The 22,644-nt window shown below is 45.8% G+C and overlaps 1 protein-coding gene across 1 annotated transcript in view; it reads left to right on the plus strand.

Moving 5' to 3' along the window:
• The window catches only part of EMB3108 (DEA(D/H)-box RNA helicase family protein), a 163,673-nt gene that overhangs the window by 104,037 nt on the left and 36,992 nt on the right, over window positions 1-22,644 (plus strand). The gene's annotated exons all lie outside the window — the stretch shown is intronic.

A 22,644-nucleotide genomic window follows, 5' to 3' on the forward strand; every position in this document is an offset into this window, starting at 1 on the left:
GAGCACAGTTCGGAGCACTCATCTTGAGCAAAGCGCAAACATTCATTCCGCTGCATCTTACATTGGTATCAGAGCTTTGACAGTGTTCTGTATCACTCAACGAAACAACCACAAGAATCACAAGATTTTTTTTCTGCTTGTTGCGGTCGCATGAACCCAAGATCACTTGGGCGTGTCGATTCCTAATCGTGTTTTTTTTGAAGAGTGATAGGAATTCTAAGAAATAAGGGCTTGTCCAGTCTCCCCTTGTGTCTCTTTTCACTCATTGAGAACGAACCGTGCACTTAGCGGTCGGCCAATCGACGCGAGGTGGAAAAAAGCAACATTGGTGTGAGCTCAAGGCCGCCAAGGGGTGCGCCCGCAGGAAGGAGTAGAACTCGGGTGAAGAGAAGATCCTTCTCAAACACGGTTTGCAAGCGAAAGAAAACCTCAAGAACCTCAAGACTCTCAAGAACCCAAGAACCCAAGACCCTCAAGAACCCAAGTTCCTCGTGAACTTAGGAACCAAAGATCATAGTGCATGGTCGTCACCCGAAGCGGAATGGATACTTCGCATACAGGTGATGAGTATGAGAGAGGCGATGAAGAGTTCTCCCCACCAAGAGATTTTTCCGGCCCTCCTCCTTCGCCATCTATGCCACGAGTTATACCAACTTCTATGGAGGCGATGGTCAAGTCGATGTTGGACATGATGGCACAACAACAAGAAACGAATCAAGTTGCATTGGCACAACTAGCAAGCAAAGCATAACAACAGGAACCTAAGGACCGCGAGTGCGACGAAAGACACGAAAGAATTGCCGCACAACAAGAAGCAAATCACATGAACATGATGACCAAACAAGAAGAGACTCGCATTGCTTTGGAACGCGAACGCGACGAACGAAAAGAACAAAGAAAGGAGGAAGCGGCAGCTCGAAGCGCAACCTTGGAGGTCGAGCGTGAAGCTCAAAAGGTGGCCTTGGCGGCCGAGCGTGAAGCTTAAAGAGTGGCTTTGGAGGCCGAGCGTGGAGCTCATAGAGTGGTTTTGGAGATCGAGCGAGAGGCTCAAAGAGAACTATGCACTCAAGAGTTGATTCGACAAGTACTTGCCTCGAAATCCGAACCAGCCAAAGATTGTGGGAGTTCCTCAAGTGGCGCAAGCCACGATGCGGATTCCAACCATCCAGTCACAGAGAAGTTGACTTTTAGTAAGTATGATGGTAAGATGGATGCTACGGTTATTCATTCTTGGTTGCGCAATTACGCAAGTCGGATGATGAACGCAAAGAGGCATTCCTTTTTGGGTTAAACGACTATATCACGTTTGATGTAGAAGTCTTCGATCCAATCGATCTCAACAAGGCGGTAGCGATTGCTCTCGCACAGGGGATGAAGCACAACAAGGGAAAGCCTAAGGAGAACAAGACGTCCACAGGTACCTCGCAGACTTCTCAAACCCTCAGAACGGTAAGAATGGTAACTCTTCTAACCAATCTTCCAACAGTCTCTCAGAAAAGAATTCTTCCAATGAATCTAAGGGTAAGGCTAACACAATTGCTAAACCTAAGCTGACTCCAGATGAAAGAGTAGCACAAGGAATTGTAGGAGGATACATCACGTCGGAAGAGCAAAGCACTTATTCTAAGGAAGGTCGTTGTTTTTATTGTCACATTAAGGGTCACATAAAAAGAACATGTCCTAAGCTTGAATCCAATGAATCTAAAGAATCCACAGAACCCACTTCCTTTGTCAATGCAATTAATGATAACACGATTGTGCCCCAAGTTTCTCATGACCCTCCCATTGATGATGCTCTCATTAAATGTTATGGTCATATGACGAGGCAACGTTTTGTCATATTGTTTGACCCTGGTAGTATGCATGATGTGATCAGTCCCTCTCTTGTTTAGAGAGCCCGCCTAGAAGTTAGTCAGAGATCTCCTATCGAGGTCTCTGGCTTTGTTCTCGATATGGACGCTCTCATCACGGAGGAGTGCCTTGATGTGTTATTTGCAATTCAACAAGCTTCCTTCACTAGAAGATTTGTTGTTTCTCCTCTCTCAAGATGTGAGATGATTTTGGGCATTTGATGGTTTCGTGATGCTAACCCTCTCATTGATTGGGAGGCTAACACTTTCACTCTTAATGCCAAAAGTGATTCTCCCATTGTCATTCATGGAGAGGACATTGTTCATTCTCCATCTCTCATTGCTAATATGCAGGACAAGATTGAACGGATTGATGAGAAGGAGACTCTCTCAGTCTCTTTTTCTCCAAAGCATGACACACTGGATTTGCATGATTGTGAGCAGCATGATGATTTGATTGACAATAATGAGCATGATGATTTGGATGATAAAGACAAGCATGATGATTTGCATGATCAAGATGTGATTTCTCAAAAGCATGATGAGTTGCATGAAGAAGATGTGATTGCTCACAAGGATGATGTGTTAGTTGATGCTTTTTCTAGCGAAGCTAACCTCGTTGCAGATTCGATCAATCACGAAGGATCGATCTTGACTCTCGATCTTGACTTTCGAGCCTAGGTCCAAAGAACCCTCACAGGAAGTATTATGTGTTCGCATGATTGATACGCACGCATTGTTCGAGTGTTTCATTCGTGATCGTTTCCTGTATTCTAGTCAACGTCTTTATGTGATCCCTTTTCCTAGGCATGAAATATTGTACGTCGAGCACGTTTCACTCATGAATGAGCACGGATGTATGCGGATTGTTCATGAAAAGCTGAAAAGTATGCATTCAAGGAAGTCACCTTTCCCGTCTCTTCCTTGGCATGACACATTTGTAGAAAGAGCACATGAAAGTATGAGCACCAAGCATGGGCATTTCCGTTGTGAATTGCCAAAGTTCATTGCTCTAGATCAAAAGAGCAATATTGGATCTCATTATTTGCATGTGTTTGATGAATGGTTTGGCACTTTGTCTCTAGAGAGAGAAGAGAGATACCACACCAGAGACGTTAAAACCCTCCTCCAAAGGCCCCACTCTCGTCGGCGAGAGTGGTCTGATTATGATTGCACAATCTGGTACAAATGGAATGCATGGGATTGAGGCAAGTCTAGGCTATGTCGGCGATGACAACGGTGACGATGAGACCGACCTAAGGGCTGAAATCTGCAATCTTTCTACTTTTATATAAAAACGCTATGGGTTGAAATCTGCGGCTGAGCCAAAAAACGCCGATTTTGGCTGTTTTCTGTGGGTCTTTGTCCCTCAAAATCTGCAGGTTTAGGGCTGAAAACTGAGGTGTCTTTTGGTTGAAAATCAAGGGTCTATCCGGGCTGAATCTGCTACTCATCTTAGGGTTGATCTTGATGGACTTTTAGGGCTGCAAATCATTGCATATGCTGGATCTGCAAGGCTAAAGATGAAACCAAAAACGCCAGCTTGTTGGTCTTTTCAAAAACGCTAGGTGTTGGGTTCTGTTGGTGATGTAGATCTGATGTAAAACGCCAGGCTGAGGGTGCTCTGCAAATACGCTATCTGATGGTTTAACTGCGGCGAGGACCTGCTGATGCCAAAAACGCCAGGCAATGCTTGTGGATGGCGATGGAATCTTGCTGGAGGAAACGCTATGCAATGGGGTCTTTGCTTGGAGGGAAAACCACCAAGGTCTTGTTGAGAAGTTGCCTGCTGAGCTTGGCTCCTGTTGCCTCTTCTGCGATTTAGTGCTAGCTTTGGTTTGCTTATATATTTTCTTAGCAAAATTACCCTACCTACTTTTGTTGGAAAGTCACTTAAATTAATAAGTGAAAAATGCCAAAAATAGGTAAAATAGGCTAAATGCACTGGAAAATTCCCTTGAAGGATTTTGATGGATTCTAATGGGAATGCTTATGATCATGCTGTGTGCAACCAGAGGATATGCATCTACACTAAGTGACTGGGCATGCACGGTCTACGAATACACTCACAAAAGTGCCAGATCACTTCTGAATCTAGATTGACTCGATTGACTGAACCCTGATCATGCTGTAGCTTGTCCACTGACACATAGGGTTGGATATGTCACGTGACAACAACTACCTCAAGGAAGTGCTCTTAGGGCCTTAGGAGCTCCTCTAGCTAGAGGGGAAGCTCTAGTCTTTGACGCATATCTTGTAAGGTGCAGGGGAATGAATGTTGTATTTTCTCAAGATTAGTGATCTTTATTGCTCAAGGTTCTTTTTAGTTCTTAGGGAAGGATAGAGCCTTCCGTCCTTATGGAGAGTGGTATGATCACGAACAAAGTGAGTGGATATTGTGCGTGCAAGTGAATGAGACTGAGAGAAGGAGAGAAAAGAGATACGACACCCGAGAGGTTGTAAAACCCTCCTCCGAAGGCCCCACTCTCGTCGGCGAGAGTGGTCTACTTTGATTGCACAAAGGTGTACAATGCGAACGCAATGGACTGATGCAATGGGACTATGCCGATGACGACGAGGGTGACGACGACGACGACTCGATGACTGAAATCTGTGAACTTTTATATGCTGATTTTCATGGTCTTCTTCGTGGCTGAAAATGATTGTTTTGGCTGTTTCATGGCTGAAAATGACTGGTTTATTCGGCGCTGATGTGCTAAAGGAAAAACGCTGGTGTACCTGCTCTTAGGCTGCGTTTTTGGGTTGATTGTCTTGGCTGAAAAAACGCTGGACAGCACCTGCTAGAAACGCTGAAAACGCTGATAGGCTGATCTGATGCTGCTGGCGTTTTTGCTGAGGGCTGAGATCCCAAAACGCTAGGCCTTTGGGGCTGATTTGCAAGGTAACTATCGCTAGAAAGGGGACTTTAGGGCGATGACTACAAGAGGGGAAACGCCAGAGGTGGGAACTTGATGGCGATGCTTACTGCTGGGATTGCCGAGGGGGGTACTGCTGAGAAGTTGCCTGTTGAGCGGGAAGCTCCTGCTGCCTCTTCTGCTAGAAAGTGCTAACTTGGGTTTGCTTATATATTAACTTAGCAAAATTGCCCTACCTACTTTTGTTGGAAAGTCACTTAAAAGTAATAAGTGAAAATAACCAATAAATGGGAAAATAGGCTAAATGCACTGGAAAATTCCCTTAACTGATGCTAATGGATTCTGATGGGAATTCCGATGATCATGCTGTGTGCAACCGGAGGATATGCATCTATGCTAAGTGACTGGGCATGCACGGTCTACGAATAGACTCACAAAAGTGCTAGATCACTGCTAATCTAAACTGACTGAACTGAAGGGAACCTTGCTGTGGTGTAGCTTGTCCACGGACACATAGGGTTGGGATGTGTCACGTGACATCCCCTCCTTTTCAAAGTGAGGTACTGGTATCAAACTGTATGGCGTCGAGGGAGATCGCCAACAGCATCCGGAATCCTGGAAGGGACTCTTTGCCGGCCCACTCTGATGTGTGGGTCGTGCGGTACTTGAACTTCATAAAGGTGTGCAAGGCTTGCTTCTTTGGGCCGCGCCGAAAGCGACTCAAAGTCTTATGTGGCTCCTTTAATGCTTCAACTTCGTCTAGAGTCGTGCTTCCTTCGTCTTCAAGAATCTCCATGGCTGAAAATTCCTGAAACCATCTCCAACACAAAACCTTGAACATACCCATTCCATGTAAAGTGAAGGAAAAAAATATTGTCTTCTCTAAAGACTGTGTATGCAATGTAGATGAACATAGAGACGGAGTGACAACCCGTTCATCAAACAAATGCAAACAATGCGCTCGAATCTTTTCTGTTTGATCGAAATCAATCAACTATGGCAAATCACAATGGAAATGCCCATGCTTGGTGCTCATACTATCATGTGATCTTTCGGAAACTGTGTCATGCCAAGGAAGAGACATGGAATGTGTCTTCCTTACATACAAACCTTTCAGCTTTTCATGAACAATCCGCATACATTCGTGCTCATCCATGAAAGAAACGTGCTCAACATACAATATGTCATGCCTAGGAAAAGGGATCTCATAACGATGCTGACTAAAATACAGGAAACCTTTACGAATGAAACACTCGAACAATGCGTGCGTATCAATCATGCGAACACATAATACTTCGTGTGAGGGTGCTTTTGACCAAGGCTCGAGAGCCAAGATCGGTTCTTCTTGAAGGGGTTCTTGGGACCTAGGCTCCAGAGCCAAGATCGATCCTTCGTGATTGATGGAATCTGCAACGAGGTTAGCTTCGCTAGAAAAAGCATCCACTAACACATCATCCTTGTGAACAATCACATCATCTTCATGCAATTCATCATGCTTGTCTTTTTCATCCAAATCATCATGCAAATCATTATCATTCAAACCATCATGCTTCTCATAATCATGCAAGTTCTGTGTGTCATGCTGTGGAGAAAAAGAGACTGAGAGAGTCTCCTTATCTCGAATCCTTTCAACCTTGTCCTGCATATTAGCAATGAGAGATGGAGAAGAAGCGGTGTGCACTCCATGAAAGACAGTAGGAGAATCACTTTTGGCATTGAGAGTTAAAGAGCTAGCCTTCCAATCAACGAGAGGGTTTATTTCACGAAACCATTTCATGCCTAAAATCATATCACATCTTGAGAGAGGAGAAACAATAAATCTTCTAGTGAAGGCAGTCTGTTGAATTGCAAATAACACATCAAGGCATTCCTTCGTGATGAGAGCGTCCATACCGGGACGATGCCAGAGACCTCGATAGGAGATCTCAGACTAACTTCGAGGCGGGCTCTCTCAACAAGAGAGGGACTGATCACATCATGCATACTACTTGGGTGAAATAATATGACAAAACGGTGCCCCGACGTACGACCATAATATTTAATGAGAGAATCATCAATGGGAGGGTCCTGAGAAACTTTGGGCACACCCGTGTTATCATTCATTGCATTGACAGATGTAGTGGGTTCTTTAGATTCATTCGATTCAAGCTTAGGACATGTTCTTTTTATATGACCCTTAATGTGACAATGAAAACAACGACCTTCCTTAGAATACGTGCTTTGTTCTTCCGACGTGATGTAACCTCCTACAATTCCTTGTGCTACCTTTTCATCTGGAGTAAGCTTAGGTTTAGCAGTTATGTTAGCCTTACCCTTAGATTCATTGGAAGAATTCTTTGATGAGAGACTGTTGGAAGATTGGTTAGAAGAGTTATCATTCTTACCATTCTTACCGTTTGGAGGGTTCTGAGAAGTCTGCGAGGGACTTATGGAAGTCTTGTTCTCCTTAGGCTTTCCCTTGTTGTGCTTCATCTCATGTGCGAGAGCAATCGCTACCGCCTTGTTGAGATTGATTGGATCAAGTACCTCGACATCGTACTTGATATACTCGTCCAATCCAAAGAGAAAAGCCTCTTTGCGTTCATCATCCGACATGCGTAATTGGGTACCTAGCTGCAAAACACGATTAGAAAAAGACATGACTGGCATACCATTTTGTTTGAGAGGGTGCCAATCGTCCTTCAATCGTGCGATGTACTGAGGTGGCATAAACCGTGCCTTGAGCTTGTCTTGGAAATCAACCCAACTAAAAGAGAGGCGTGAAATCGTCGGCTGCCTCTAGGTGCGCGGCTAGTTGTGCCTCTTGCCATGCGTGGTACCAATTGATGGCATCACCGGCAAGGTACATGGCTGCCGTCAGAACTTTGCTATTTTCTGTCTTCTTAGTTGTCGCAAAATAAGCATTAAATTGATGCAACCAAGAATGAATAACTGTAGCATCCATCTTACCGTCATACTTACTGAAAGTCAACTTTTCTGTAGCTGGATGGTTGGAATCTGCGTCGTGGCTTGCGCCACTTGACGAACCCCCACGATCTTTGGGTGGTTCAGTCTTCGAGGCTAAGACTTGGGCAAGCAATTCTTGAGTGCGTAGCTCTCGTCGAGCTTTACGCTCGGCCTCCAAAGCTGCGGCTCGTGCTGCCGCTTCCTCCTTCCCAGGGTTGTTCTCGTCCATGGGACGGAACGAGGCGTCCTGTGGCGTCCCGTCCGGTCAAGGCGTCCGATCCGTCCGGTGGCTTTTTTAGTTCGTTTGACTAGTCAACTGTCAGTTTGACCACCATTTTGAGAATTTTTGGTTGCATTTTTTTTGGAAGGTTTTTGGGTTGTCTTTTGTCATAGGATCCCTCCCACCTAGCCTAGGATCCCCCCCTCACCTCCCACATGCCTTGAGCCTCCTCTCTCTCTCTCTCTCATTGCTTTGGACCTTGATCCTTCAACCTTGGATTCCGTTAGGCTCCTCTCTCTCCTTCTCTCTCTCTCTCTCTCTCTCTCTCTCATTGCTTTAGTCCTTCACCTTGGATTCCATTAGGCTCCTCTCTCTCTCTCTCTCTCTCTCTCTCTCTCTCTCTCTCTCTCTCATATTGTAGAGGAAGCTCTTAGACTTTAGTGTCTCTCATATCTCTTTTGCCCCTAGTTCCACTTTTTGCACGATTGAGGCTTAAAAGGCCTACTTTTTTGTATCATCTGGATTATCAAACCTTAACTTAGCTTTTTGATTTATGACATATGCAATGCGAATCACGATTCATGCCCATTGTGTCTCATTGTCTTGATTCTCGACTCTTGAGTGTCGGCACTTGGTTCTTGCACGTTGCCTTCTTGTCCAATGTGATAATCAATTGTCTAATTGGCTGAAGTGTAAAATCTGGGCTTGAGAGTTGCATGTTTTTATTTTTGAACGTATGTAACCATGTTGTACGACATAAAATTTTCTAGTTCGATGAGTACCTTACGTCTTTGTATGTGGACAAAACGTACGTGACCGTACGAGACCACCCTGCTCCTTCCTTATTTCTTTTCTTTCTTTTCTTGCCTCGTGCTCTCGTTCTAAAGCAATGGGATTTTCTTCTTCTTGTGCGGCATATCTTGCGTTTCTTTCGTCGTGCTCTCGGTCCTTGGCTTCTTGGTCTGCGGCCATTCTTGCAATTCTGTCGTCGCGTTCACGGTCTTGTCGCGCTCACGGTCCTGAGCAAGGCGACTTGCTTCTTGTCTATCCATCATGGCCATCATCTGCTTGACCATTTCCTCCATAGGGTTTGAACTTTGGTGGACTTGGTGGAGTAGATGGCGAAGGGGGAGGGTTGAAGAAATCATCTTCGGGTGGGAAAGAGTCTTCGTCGCCTCTCTCATGCTCATCACCTGTATGTGAATTATCCATTCCGCTTCGGGTGACGACCATGCACTATAATCTTGGGTTCTTAAGCTCGTGAGGAACTTGGGTTCTTGAGGTCCTTGATTCCTGAGAATCTTGGGTTCTTGAGGTTCTTGAGTCTTGAGGGTCTTGGGTTCTTCAGGTTCTTGAGGTTTCCTTTCGCTTGCAAATCACGTTGGAGAAGGATCTTCTCTTCACCCGAGTTCTACCCTTTTCTGCGGGCGCACCCCTTGGCGGCCTTGCGCTCACACCAAGGTTGCTTTTTTCCACTTCACGTCGATTGGCCGGCCGCTAAGTGCACGGTCCGCTCTCAATGAGTGAAAAGAGACACAAGGGGAGGCTGGACAAGCCCTTCTTTCTTGGGATTCCTGTCACTCTTCAACAAAACACGATTAGGAATCGCCACGCCCAAGTAAACTTGGGTTCGTGCGATCGCAACAAGCAAAAAAATTCTTGTGGTTCTTTCCTTGAGTAATGCAGAACATTTCCAAAGCTCTGATACCAATGTAAGGTGCAGCGGAATGAATGTTATATTTTCTCAAGATTAGTGATCTTTATTGGTCAAGGTTCCTTTTAGTTCTTAGGGAAGGATAGAGCCTTCCGTCCTTATGGAGAGTGGTATGATCACGAACAAAGTGAGTGGATATTGTGCGTGCAAGTGAATGAGAGTGAGAGAAGGAGAGAAAAGAGATACGACACCCGAGAGGTTGTAAAACCCTCCTCCGAAGGCTCCACTCTTGTCGGCGAGAGTGGTCTACTTTGATTGCACAAAGGTGTACAATGCGAACGCAATGGACTGATGCAATGGGACTATGCCGATGATGACGACGACGACTCGATGGCTGAAATCTGTGAACTTTTATATGCTGATTTTCATGGTCTTCTTCGTGGCTGAAAATGACTGGTTCTGGCTGTTTTCATGGCTGAAAATGACTGGTTTATTCGGGGCTGATGTGCTGAGGAAAAACGTTGGTGTCACTGCTCTTAGGCTGCGTTTTTGGGTTGATTGTCTTGGCTGAAAAATCGCTGGACAGCACCTGCTAGAAACGCTGAAAACGTTGATAGGCTGATCTGCTGCTGGCGTTTTTGCTGAGGGCTGAGATCCCAAAACGCTAGGCCTTTGGGGCTGATCTGGAAGGTAACTATCGCTAGAAAGGGGACTTTAGGGCGATGACTACAAGGGGGGAAACGCCAGAGGTGGGAACTTGATGGCGATGCTTACTGCTGGGGGTGCTGAGGGGGGTACTGCTGAGAAGTTGCCTGTTGAGCGGGAAGCTCCTGCTGCCTCTTCTGCCAGAAAGTGCTTACTTGGGTTTGCTTATATATGAACTTAGCAAAATTGCCGTACCTACTTTTGTTGGAAAGTCACTTAAAAATAATAAGTGAAAATAACCAATAAATGGGAAAATAGGCTATATGCACTGGAAAATTCCCTTAACTGATGCTAATGGATTCTGATGGGAATTCCGATGATCATGCTGTGTGCAACCGGAAGATATGCATCTATGCTAAGTGACTGGGCATTCACGGTCTACAAATAGACTCACAAAAGTGCCAGATCACTGCTAATCTAAACTGACTGAACTGACGGGAACTCTGCTATGGTGTAGCTTGTCCACGGACACATAGGGTCGGGATGTGTCACATGACATATCTTCAGTAACAAGGCAAGGCATCTGTGCCCAAACCTGCTCTCTGTATGCATTCTGACGCTCTGACTGAGGCTCAACTGACAACAAATCACGGTAGGAGGTAGTATCAACTGCATGCATATCCTCGCGCTTTATAATAACTGACTTGTCGGGTCTCCCTAACTGGTTGAAGCCTCGTGTATAGTAGCATGGCTACCTCCAATCCTGTTAGAGGGGTCCTCTAGCATGTTGAAATCTCTCCCAACACACCATTGCTCTTCATGCGGCAGGATCTACAATATGAGACCAAAACTCTGCTCGTGCACTTGTCACATTCGGTGCATATATGTTAAGGAAGCCCATGAGGCAACCCTGAACCTGCATTGTAATCCACTAAGCCCTGCCTGGCACAATAATAGCTTTGCCCAGAATGACCTACTGCCATAAGTCTGCAATAGTCATGCATAATACTCCGTGGATACCACTAGGTCCAAATGCAGTTGACCAAAATGTCTTATAGCGACCATGCAAAATCTGAATACATCGTCTAATGCAGCTCTCACATAGATGATGCTCCGGAAGCATAAGAACATCAATCTCACCACCCACAAGGCATCGCTGAAGGTCCTGATGAAACCGACTCTGTTGGCGTTGAAACTGGGGTCCTCCTAATCCCTGCACATTCCGTGAGACAATCCTCATTGAGTCAGTGAGAAAACCGATGCTGCAGTTATAACCGGCCTCTACGTTGTAGAGGCCGGTACTATTTCAATCACCTGTTAACTTTACACAGAGCACGGAGAAGGGAAGAGAACACAATTGCGTCCAGCGACTAGAATGTCATTGCGTACACGAGACCGACACCCTGTAGGCCCCAAAGACTGGCGCCCCTTTCGGTATCTCTTTATTCAAATTAAGGTAGACGATTCGACCACTTAGCACAAGCTTTCACAAAGCTGTCCAAACCTGGCGAGGGCTGAAAACGCAGGTTTTCGACCTGATTTTGGAAGCATAACGGCGCAAAAACCCCTGTAGGTCAAAAACACCTGTCTAGGATGGATTCCCTCGCTATTTGGAAGCTTTCTGGTGAGCTGTCACAGAAATTCAGCGGGCTGTAATTCCCTGTTTTTCACTGCCAGGTGCCCAAAAGCCTGTACACGCATCCCAAGGCTCTCACGAGGCTCCTCCGGTGTTCCCTTGCAATTTAGGTGCGAAACCCTAAACCTGCAGAAAAACACAGCAAGCTGTAATTCTCTGTTTCGGATCGTTTTTAGCGGAGCGAACACGCCTACGGATGTCCCAAGGGCTCCTGCACGCAATGGGACAGTTCCCCTGTGAATTGGACGAGTTTTCTCGCGTGAAAACTCTCCGAACTCGCAATCTTTCGCGATGGAACTGTGGGTTCCTGTGGGGGATTAGCAATTAGCTAATCCGGTTCCTGTTCAGAAGGCTCTTGCCTTGGCAAACACGCATAAACCCCCAGAACTATACATGTTCAACTGAGTAGCCCAACTAGTGGGGCATTACCATATGTGCCAAAGGGGAGAGAGAGATGCACGAGAGCAAATCATCGCGCTACATGAGACAGAGGAGAAGGCAAGCTTTCTATTAAAGCTGTAGACCTGCACCCACTACTCACACACACACTGTAGGTCACTTATATTCAAAAATCAACCTCCGCTCTCAAATTGGGCGCCCCCTCTTGCTGATGGAAGTGGAAAACTTCACCAGGAGCTGCCATGTGTCCAGTTTGCCCCTTTTGAGTTAATTCTCTAGTTCCCACTGACTAATAAAGTTATAAGTGACTTTCCGAGTGGCCCAGACTTCATTTGGTGCACACAGGCTTCCATACTCATCAGAATTCAGTGCTAACTAGCTCAACCAGTCCCAAACTGACCGACCCAGACTCCCGCTGTGAGAAACCTATTCGGCCGTAGCCGTTTCACACTGGCCATGCAATGTCCACTTGCACCTTTTCAAGGGTTCTGGGGAAAACAAGTAAAAATAAAAATAAATAAAAATATCTAGTACTTATTTACGAAAGGCAACAGGAAAAATACACTTCCTGGTGACACACCGCACCCTTGAAATACTGCAAGCGACCTCGCTTGCATGCCAATAATACATGCAGTCTCTCCTGATATCACATATATTCGATGATGGGAATCCAAGATATACATAGTTCCGGAAATGTAGCGTTGGATGAGTAAACAATCGCACCAACCTGGCTACGACACATATATCAAGCATAGAAGTCTTCTAGTGTAGTCTCAAGCACAAACGTCTCTAGCTATATTCTGTATAGCTTGACTACTCTCTTGAGCATTATGAACCATGCTCTTGCCTTGCTCCAGAAAAGGCTACATCAAGACACTGTGGGTTCCATCTGAAAGGCTTCAAGATACAATTGCAATAGCTGAGGTGAACAACCAATTCAGACTCTTCCATCCATTTGGCATCCAACGATGGATAGTTCTTGAACTTCACCAAATAGCGTCTTGCAGCCTTTCCTTTAACCTTTCTTTCTTTATGAGCCAATATTTGTTCAGGAACAAGGATTTCATCCAATTCTTCCACTTCGGGTTGTTCCTCATCAAGCATATTCTCTGGCACATCACCAACAAAGGGTCTTAGAAGGCTGACATGAAAAGGATTATGTATTTTCCAGCCTTCTGGTAGCTTTAACCTGTAAGCTACATCGCTGATCTTTTCTGAAATCTGAAAAGGACCATAATATCGCATACTGAGCTTAGGAAACAAGCGTTCCTTGCCTTTCCTTTTCTTTAACCTGGCCTTTTCAAAGCGCAAAAGCACCCAATCACCAAGTGAAAATACAAGTTCACGACGGTGACGATCAGCAGCTTTCTTTTGCTTAGCCTGAGTCTTCTCAAGAGCAATCTTTATCTTCCTGTATGTTTCATCCATATCTTGCACATACTTGTCTGCCTCAAAAATCTTGTCCTTAGTCTGCAAAATGGGCGCTACATGAGACAGAGGAGAAGGCAAGCTTTCCATTAAAGCTGTAGACCTGCACCCACTACTCACACACACATTGTAGGTCACTTATGAGTTAAATCAGCCTCCTCTCTCAAATTAGGCGCCCCCTCTTGATGATGGAAGTGGAAAATTGCACCAGGAGCCGCCATGTGTCGAGTTTGCCCCTTTTGAGTTAATTCTCTAGTTCCCACTGATTTATAAAGTTGTAAGTGACTTTCCGAGTGGCCCAGGTTTCATTTGGCGTACACAGGCTTCCATACTCATTAGAATTCAGTGCTAACCGGCCCGACCAGTCCTAGACTGACCGACCCAGACTCCCGCTGTGAGAAACCTATTCGGCCGCAGCCGTTTCACACTGGCCATGCAATGTCCACTTGCACCTTTTCAAGGGTTCCGAGGAAAACAAGTAAAAATAAAAATATCTAGTACTTATTTACGGAAGGCAACAGGAAAAATACACCTCCTGGTGACACACCCCTTCCTTGAAATACTGCAAGCGATCTCGCTTGCATGCCAATAATACATGCAGTATCTCCTGATATCACATATATTCTATGATGGGAATCCAGGATGTGTACTCTGAAGCACAAACTTCTCTAGCTAAATTTTGTATGGAAAGAGTAGATACAATTGCTTAACTACTCTCTTGAGCATCATGAACCATGCTCTTGTCTTGCTCCAAAAAGGCTACATCAAGTCACTGTGGGTTCCATCTGAAAGGCTTCAAGATACAATTGCAATAGCTGAGGTGAATCAACCAATTCAGACTCTTCCATCCATTTGGCATCCAACGATGGATAGTTCTTGAACTTCACCAAATAGCGTCTTGCAACCTTTCTTCTAACCTTTCTTTCTTTATGTGCCAATATCTGTTCAGGAACAAGGATTTCATCCAATTCTTCCACTTCGGGTTGTTCCTCATCAAGCATATTCTCTGGCACATTACCAACAAAGGGTCTTAGAAGGCTGACATGAAAAGCGTTATGTATTTTCCAGCCTTCTGGTAGCTTTAACCAGTAAGCTACATTGCTGATCTTTTTTGAAATCTGAAAAGGACCATAATATCGCATACTGAGCTTAGGAAACAAGCGTTCCTTGCCTTTCCTTTTCTTTAACCTGGCCTTTTCAAAGCGCAAAAGCACCCAATCACCAAGTGAAAATACAAGTTCACGACGGTGACGATCAACAGCTTTCTTTTGCTTAGCGTGAGTCTTCTCAAGAGCAATCTTTATCTTCCTGTATGTTTCATCCATATCTTGCACATACTTGTCTGCCTCAAAAATCTTGTCCTTAGTCTGCAAAATGGGCGGGACCTTCTTTCCTCCTTCCACTATCTCAAATGGTGCCTTACCTGTTGACGTATGCACAGTGTTATTGTAAGCATATCCAACCAATGGAAGATAGTGTTCCCAAGTTGCCTTGTGCTCTGACACATAACATTTGAGCAGGTCCAGAACAGTAGAATTTGCCTCTTCTGACTGTCCATCAGTTTGCGGATGAAAGGAAGAAGAGAACTTTAGCGTAGTGCCCATGTTCTCAAACAATGCCTTCCAGAAAAGACTCGTCATACGTGGATCCCTGTCACTGACAATTGACTGAGGCATCCCGTGGTATTTAAAGATATTGCTCATAAATATCTTGACCATGTGTTCTGGCTTTATCTTCTTCCTCACAGGAATGAAATGGGCCTGCTTACTGAACCTACAAATGATAGTCCAAATCCCATCATTGCCTGTTTGCGTCCTTGGAAGATCAAAGATAAAGTCCATTGCTATGCTTTCCCATGGCCTATCTGGGATCGGCAATGGCTGCAACAATCCCGGTTGCTTTTGTCTGTCAAATTTGACTTTTTGGCATACTAAGCATGATCTTACAAATGTGTCAACATCTTGACGCAAAGCTGGCCAATAGAAGAATGCCTCAACCCCTTTCATTGTCGCATCAATTCCACGATGCCCAGCATAAGGTGGAGCATGACTTTCCATCAAAATCTTTGGCCGTAACTGTTTAGTAACGCATAATTTTCCATGCATCATGAGAGAGTCATTCTTAAGCATATAGTGCTCATGATGTTGGCCATCAACAAGCTGGTCATAGATCCTTGCAAAATCTGAATCTTCAGCATATTGTGTCTTCATTTCGTCTAGTTCACAATGGTACGGAATTGACACTGTTGAAATTTGGGGCTTTCGTGACAACGCATCAGCCACCACGTTCTTTTTCTCTTGCACATGCACAATCTGAAAATGGAACATTGACAAGATGTTTGCCCATTGCATGTGCTTCTCAGACAACTTCGTCTGTGTGAGAAAATATCGCAAGGTTTGATGATCCGTTTGGACAACAAAATCAGGCCCTAGCAGATAGTGTTTCCAACTAGTGAGAGCATGAATTACTGCCAGCAATTCTTTCTCATAGACTTGCAAGTTTCTCTCTGTCTTCAAAAGAATTCTGCTCTCATATGCGACTACTCGGCCATTCTGCATTAGAACTGCACCAAGACTATGGCCACACGCATCACACTGAACCACAAAAGGTTTTGAAAGATCTGGCAAAATGATTACCGGATCTGAAGTTAGCTTCTCTTGCAAGGGTTTGAACGCTAAAATTTCCTTGGTTGTCCACTTGAAAGTAACTCCTTTTCCTTGTAGTGCATGGAGTGGAGAAGCAATCTCAGCAAAATTTCGGATGAACCTCCTGTAGTAGGAACATAAGCCTAGAAAGCTTCGAATGTCATGTACGGACTTCAAGTCTGGCCATGATCTAATTGCTTCCACTTTAGCGGGATCCATGCATACCCCATCCTTTGAAACAATGTGCCCAAGGAAGTGAATTTCTTGCAAAAAGAATTCACTCTTCTTCGCATTAATGAGTAGCCTGTTCTTACGTAACTCATTGAAAACTGCAGTCAAGTGATCCCTATGCTCCTCTTCAGACTTCGAATAGACAATCATGTCATCAAAGAAGGTACCCACGAAGTTTATGCGGTCTAAAAATTCTGTCCATCATTCTATTAAACGTGGCAGGAGCATTTGTGAGACCAAATGGCATGACAAGAAACTCATAGAGACCAAATGTTGTCCTGAACGCAGTCTTATGGACATCTTCTGGCTTAATGCGTATCTGATGGTACCCACTCTTTAGGTCTATTCTTGTAAACAATGACGCTCCCTCAAGCCGATCAAGAATGTCATCTATCCTCGGTATGGGGAACCTGTTCTTGATAGTATTCTTATTCAAGGCGCGATAGTCAATGCACATGCGCCATGAACCATCCTTCTTCTGCACTATCCTTCTTCTGCACTAAGAGTACAGGCGAACAAAAAGGGGATGAATTGGGCTGAATCAGCCCCTTCTCTAAAAGCTCGTTGACCTGACTCATAATCTCTTTCTGCTGGGCTGCACTAACCCTGTATGGTGGTCTATTCGGTGGACTAGAACCTGGCACAAGATCTATAGTATGATCCTCAGGTCTCTCAGGAGATAACTCCCCTGGCAAAGAGTCCGAAAAACAATCACTTAAACCACTCAAAAAAGTTGACCTGTCTTTATCTAAGGTAGACAAATTAGATACAACTGGGTACTTTTTTTGCAAAGATCAAGTACGCAGAAAGATGATTCTTTATTACAGATGAAATAGCAGAAGCAGAAACAACTGGAACAGACTCGCCTTTAAGCTTTACATCAAGGACATGAGTCTTTCCTCTATGTAAAAGGGTAATCTTTTTGTTGTAAGTATCCACCATAGCATGCAACCCGTAACACGATGGGATACCCAGTAACACATCACAGCCCTCAAGTGGCATAATATGAAATTCTTCCGCATCCACATAGCTCTGAATGTGCAGACGAAGCTTCCCCAAAATGGGAGTAATCGGCTCTGAATGACTTGGGCATGCCAAACGTGCTTGCCCTGTTATACCCATCTCCTCTGCACGAATGCCCAACTTTGATGTCAATTCTGGTGATATGAAATTTGCACAGGCTCCTGGATCAAAGAAAACCAGCACTGTCTGGTCTCTAACTTTGCCCCAAGCTCTGCACAGCTCCGTGGCATCTGTGTTTGGTTGGTCTCCGACCAAATCTGGAACAAGTCCTGCACTTGGCTTTGGCTTCTTCCCTTTATGGTCCGACTTGTCATCCTTATCCTGTGACTTCTTCTGTGGGCATTCATTTGCAAAATGTCCTTCCTGTTCACAAATGTAGCATTTCTTGGCCTCCCTAAGAGCTTTCCGTTCTTCAAAAGTTTTGCTAGAAAAATGCCTTTTTTGTCCTTGTCCTCGTCCCGAAGAAGACTTAGACTGCTTCTTGGACGTATCACCTTATTCAGTGGAGGGCTTCTTTGTGAGAGGCTCAGAAGGCTTTGTTGCAACATTGCCCTTGGCTGAAAACTGTTTGCCTTGGGACCCTTTCTTGTGGCTGTTAAATCCATCGGAATCTCCCTTCGATAGATTGCTGGCCACTCTTGCATTCTCTATCAACTGAAACATATTCATGACAGTAGTCTTTGTGCAGTAGTCCCTGATTTTCTTGGGCAATCCGCAACAATACTTCTCAATTTGTTCTGACAATGGCACAAACCTGTAAGAGGTGATTGGCAATAGTGCAGGCCAAAACTGTTTATTGTACTCTTCCAGATTCGCACACTATTTAGCATGCAACTCGTGCCATTCTGTCATCACATCCACTTCAAAAGTGTTTGTCAACCATGCAGGTGCAAAAAGCTGTTTGAATTGGACCCACGTTGTTGGGGCTTGACCTGGTTCAACAATGCGGTCCACCATTGAAGCGCATTCCCTTTCAAGAAAGTGGCAGCCTTGCGTATCTTTGAAGATTCCGTGAAGTTTCCTCCAGCATAAGCTGCATCGAACTGCTGTATGAAGGTCAAAACCTTCAGTTGATCCTCAGTTCCTCTGAAAGTTTCAAACTTCACTCCCTGCCCACCTTCCTTGTAATCCTTAAGCTGACTCAAAAGAGCCACATTATCATAAATAGGTGCCTGTAATAACAGGGGTGCTTCATGATTGTTCATTCCAGCACTCGCATCAACTATTTTACCTGTGGTATCTGCATTTGGTACGTATGGCTGCGAAAAACCAGCCATACCAAATTGTGTTCCAGGCACTCGAAACTGGCCATAGGTACCCTGAAAACCTGGTTGGACACCCATGTTCCCGTACATAGGGTTACCCATGCCTGTTTGCATTGTCCCGAACACACTCCGTGGCATATAACCTGTGGAAGGTCCAGCCATAGCTTGAAACACTGAACCACCTCCAAAATAACCAGGATAAGTATTAGGTAATGGAAGTGTCTGACGCATAGCGTGTTCATTACTCCCTTGACCATTCACAAACGGTTCCTGGCCAGCTAAAGCAAGTTGCTTTGGATCATTGGACACGGCTAGTTGCTCAACCACATGGGCTTTCCCTTGAGCATCATGAGTCCTCTGCGCATTGGAAATCTCCTTTTCTTGCAACGGCTCAGTCGTGCCCTATGTAGGAGGCTGAAAACCCTGTGTTGGAGCTTGTAAGAACTCCTGCATCCTCGGGTTGTTAGCCAACTGCTGAAACATGTCCATGCAGCAACGCAGTTGAGTTCTAAACAACCTGTCCTCTTCTTGAAGAGTTGAAGGAACTTTCTCCGTGCCATGTGAGGAAGATCCCTCTTCAGGTACTTGGTCTCTCTTCTCTGCCATATCGACAAGCTCTGTGTTGCTTTCACCGACAACAATCCACGCTGCACTTTTTGAAGAAAAAGTGACTATCCTGTCGATGGAACCATATAACCGGCCTGTACAACGTAGAGGGCGGTACTATTTCAATCACCTGTTGACTTTACACAGAGCACTGAGAAGGGAAGAGAACAGAGTTGCGTCTAGCGACTAGAATGTCACTGCGCACACGAGACCGACACCCTGTAGGCCCCAAAGACTTTACTCAAATTAAGGTAGACGATCTGACCACGTAGCACAAGCTTTCACAAAGCTGTCCAAACCTGGCGAGGGCTGAAAATGCAGGTTTTTGACCTGATATTGGCAGCATAACGGCGCAAAAACACCTGTAGGTCAAAAACACCTGTCTAGGATGGATTCCCTCGCTATCTGGAAGCTTTTTGGTGAGCTGTCACAGAAATTCAGCAGGCTGTAATTCCCTGTTTTTCATTGCCGAGTGCCCAAAAGCCTGTACACGCATCCCAAGGCTCTCACGAGGCTCTCCCGGTGTTCCCTTGTAGTTTTGGTGCGAAACCCTAAACCCGCAGAAAAACACAGCAGGCTGTAATTCGCTGTTTCGGATCGTTTTTAGCGGAGCGAACATGCCTACGCGTGTCCCAAGGGCTCCCGCACGCAATGGGACAATTCCCCTGTGAATTGGACGAGTTTTCACGCGAGAAAACTCTCCGAACTCGCAATCTTTCGCGATGGAACTGTGGGTTCCTGTGGGGGATTAGCAATTAGGTAATCCGGTTTCTGTTCAGAAGGCTCTTGCCTTGGTGAACACGCATAAACCCCGAGAACTATACATGTTCAACTGAGTAGCCCAACTAGTGGGGCATTACCATATGCGCCAAAGGGGAGAGAGAGATGCATGAGAGCAAATCATCGCGCTACATGAGACAGAGGAGAAGGCAAGCTTTCTATTAAAGCTGTAGACCTGCACCCACTACTCACACACACACTGTAGGTCACTTATGTTCAAAAATCAGCCTCCTCTCTCAAATTGGGCGTCCCCTCTTGCTGATGGAAGTGGAAAACTTCACTAGGAGCCGCCATGTGTCGAGTTTGCCCCTTTTGAGTTAATTCTCTAGTTCCCACTGACTTATAAAGTTACAAGTGACTTTCCGAGTGGCCCAGACTTCATTTGGGGCACACAGGCTTCCATACTCATCAGAATTCAGTGCTAACTGGCCCGACCAGTCCCAGACTGACCGAACCAGACTCCCGCCATGAGAAACCTATTCGGCCGCAGCCGTTTCACACTGGCCATGCAATGTCCACTTGCACCTTTTCAAGGGTTCCGGGGAAAACAAGTAAAAATAAAAATAAATAAAAATATCTAGTACTTATTTACGGAAGGTAACAGGAAAAATACACCTCCTGGTAACAGCAGTAGCAGCCAACCTCGCTATCTCTCAGGCCGTATCCAAGCGACCCTGAGATAGGCGCGACTGTAAAGACTGTCCAACCCAGGCCCAAGAAGAGAGTGTTGTCCGTTGGCTACCTCCTCTGTCCAAGAGTCCTCATGTATATATACATAGCATGGTGGGCTTTGCGTGTCAGCAAAAAAGTTCACCACAATGTGTCTACATCCTGCTGTGTCTAGAGGTGTCACCGAGAACTTGGCCAACGGCCACAAAGTCTGTACCAAATCTGTAACCCGTATCCGAGCGACCCCGAGATAGGCGTGACTGTAAAGACTGTGCAACCTAGGCCCAAGTAGAGCATGCCATCCGTTGGCTACCTCCTCTGTCCAAGAGTCCTCATGTATATATACATAGCATGGTGGGCTCTGCGTGTTAGCAAAAAAGTGTACCACAATGTGTCTACATCCTGCTGTGTCTGGACGTGTCACCGAGAACTTGGCCAACGGCCACAAAGTCCGTACCAAATCTGTAACCCCCAAGTCTCTCGTGTAGTGAGAGAACTCAAAAGTTTGAGTTTGAAGCGAGTCCATCACGGATTCCAGAGTCCACTCCGACTGGTCCCTGCCACAGAGAGGAAAAGAGAAACCGATCGCCATGTCCAGGGCCTCTATTTCTCTAGTTGCAAGAAACAGTACATGGACTTTGAAGCAAGCCGCCAGTGTAGGGCCTAGGGGCTAGGGGCTGTCAGTGGTGAAGCTGAGGTGGAGGGTAGAATTGGGGCGTCGTCCTACTGTAGGGGTTGAAACGGTTCCTTGTGGGAATCCACTTCTGCTGGCCTGATGTAGGATGACCACCAGGGGGGCCGAATTGGCGTGGTGGTCCCTGACGACATCATCCACGGACCTGCTGCCAGCCCTTCTCTGTCTGGGACCAGCATGCTCGGATAAGGAACTTGCCGAAGCTCCCTATGTGTGTTTACTGTGGCTGAGTCTGTGCCGAAGGTCGGGGCCTCCTCCGTGGACAGGCCTTTGCTAGATAGCCCATGTGTCGACAAATGAAGCACTGATTTGGGAGGCCCTAATACTCCACAATCTGGTGGAGCCAACCACCACTCACCCGAGGTAGTAAAACAACCTTCGGGAGGGTGTGGGTGTCGCAAACGAGAACGCATATTGTAGGTATGCCAGCGGCCTTGGTAGCTATAGAGGCTGCTGTGTAAGGGCTCTCCTAGACGGTCCCAATCTCTGAACCAATCTTGGTAATGAGCTGGAGGTACTCTCTCCTCTGGCCTGGGAAGCAGACTGAGATGGGAAGGTCTTACCTCCTCTACTAGAACATCGATAGCCGTATCGAATCCATGGCGCCACTACCCTAAATGATCTCTAACTGTTCGGATGGCCAGGGGGTTCATCCCAATGACCTTGGACGCCATCTCGGGAGTCTCAAACTCTATCTGCTAGTAGCCGCGCCGAGAAGCTGAACGTCAATGATCTTGCCCACCTCTGCTAAAAGGGGGGCTTGGAGGAGATCACGCACCTCCCCTCTGCTTGGTCTGGTGCTGAGAATCTTGCAGATAACAGAGGTGGCCTGAAGGCGCGCCACCGCTGCCTCTAAGCTCGCTTGCTCTGTCGGCGAAAAGCAAGTCAAATAGTGGGTTCCGCGGAGTCGGGCGAGGGGGCTTCTGTCGAGCCCCTTTGTGGCAGAGCAGAATCCTCCATTTGTGTCTACTGCTACAATGGCGAACGAGAATGGAGCGTAGGTGAGACCAAACATTGAGGCGATGTGGAAGGCGATGCCCTTGCCATAAGTGAACAAGAGCCAGGGAGAGAGGAGGT

The sequence above is a fragment of the Adiantum capillus-veneris genome, chromosome 30, assembly GCF_014529385.1.
Source record: "Adiantum capillus-veneris isolate H3 chromosome 30, ASM1452938v2, whole genome shotgun sequence".
In the NCBI taxonomy this organism is placed as follows: Eukaryota; Viridiplantae; Streptophyta; class Polypodiopsida; order Polypodiales; family Pteridaceae; genus Adiantum; species Adiantum capillus-veneris.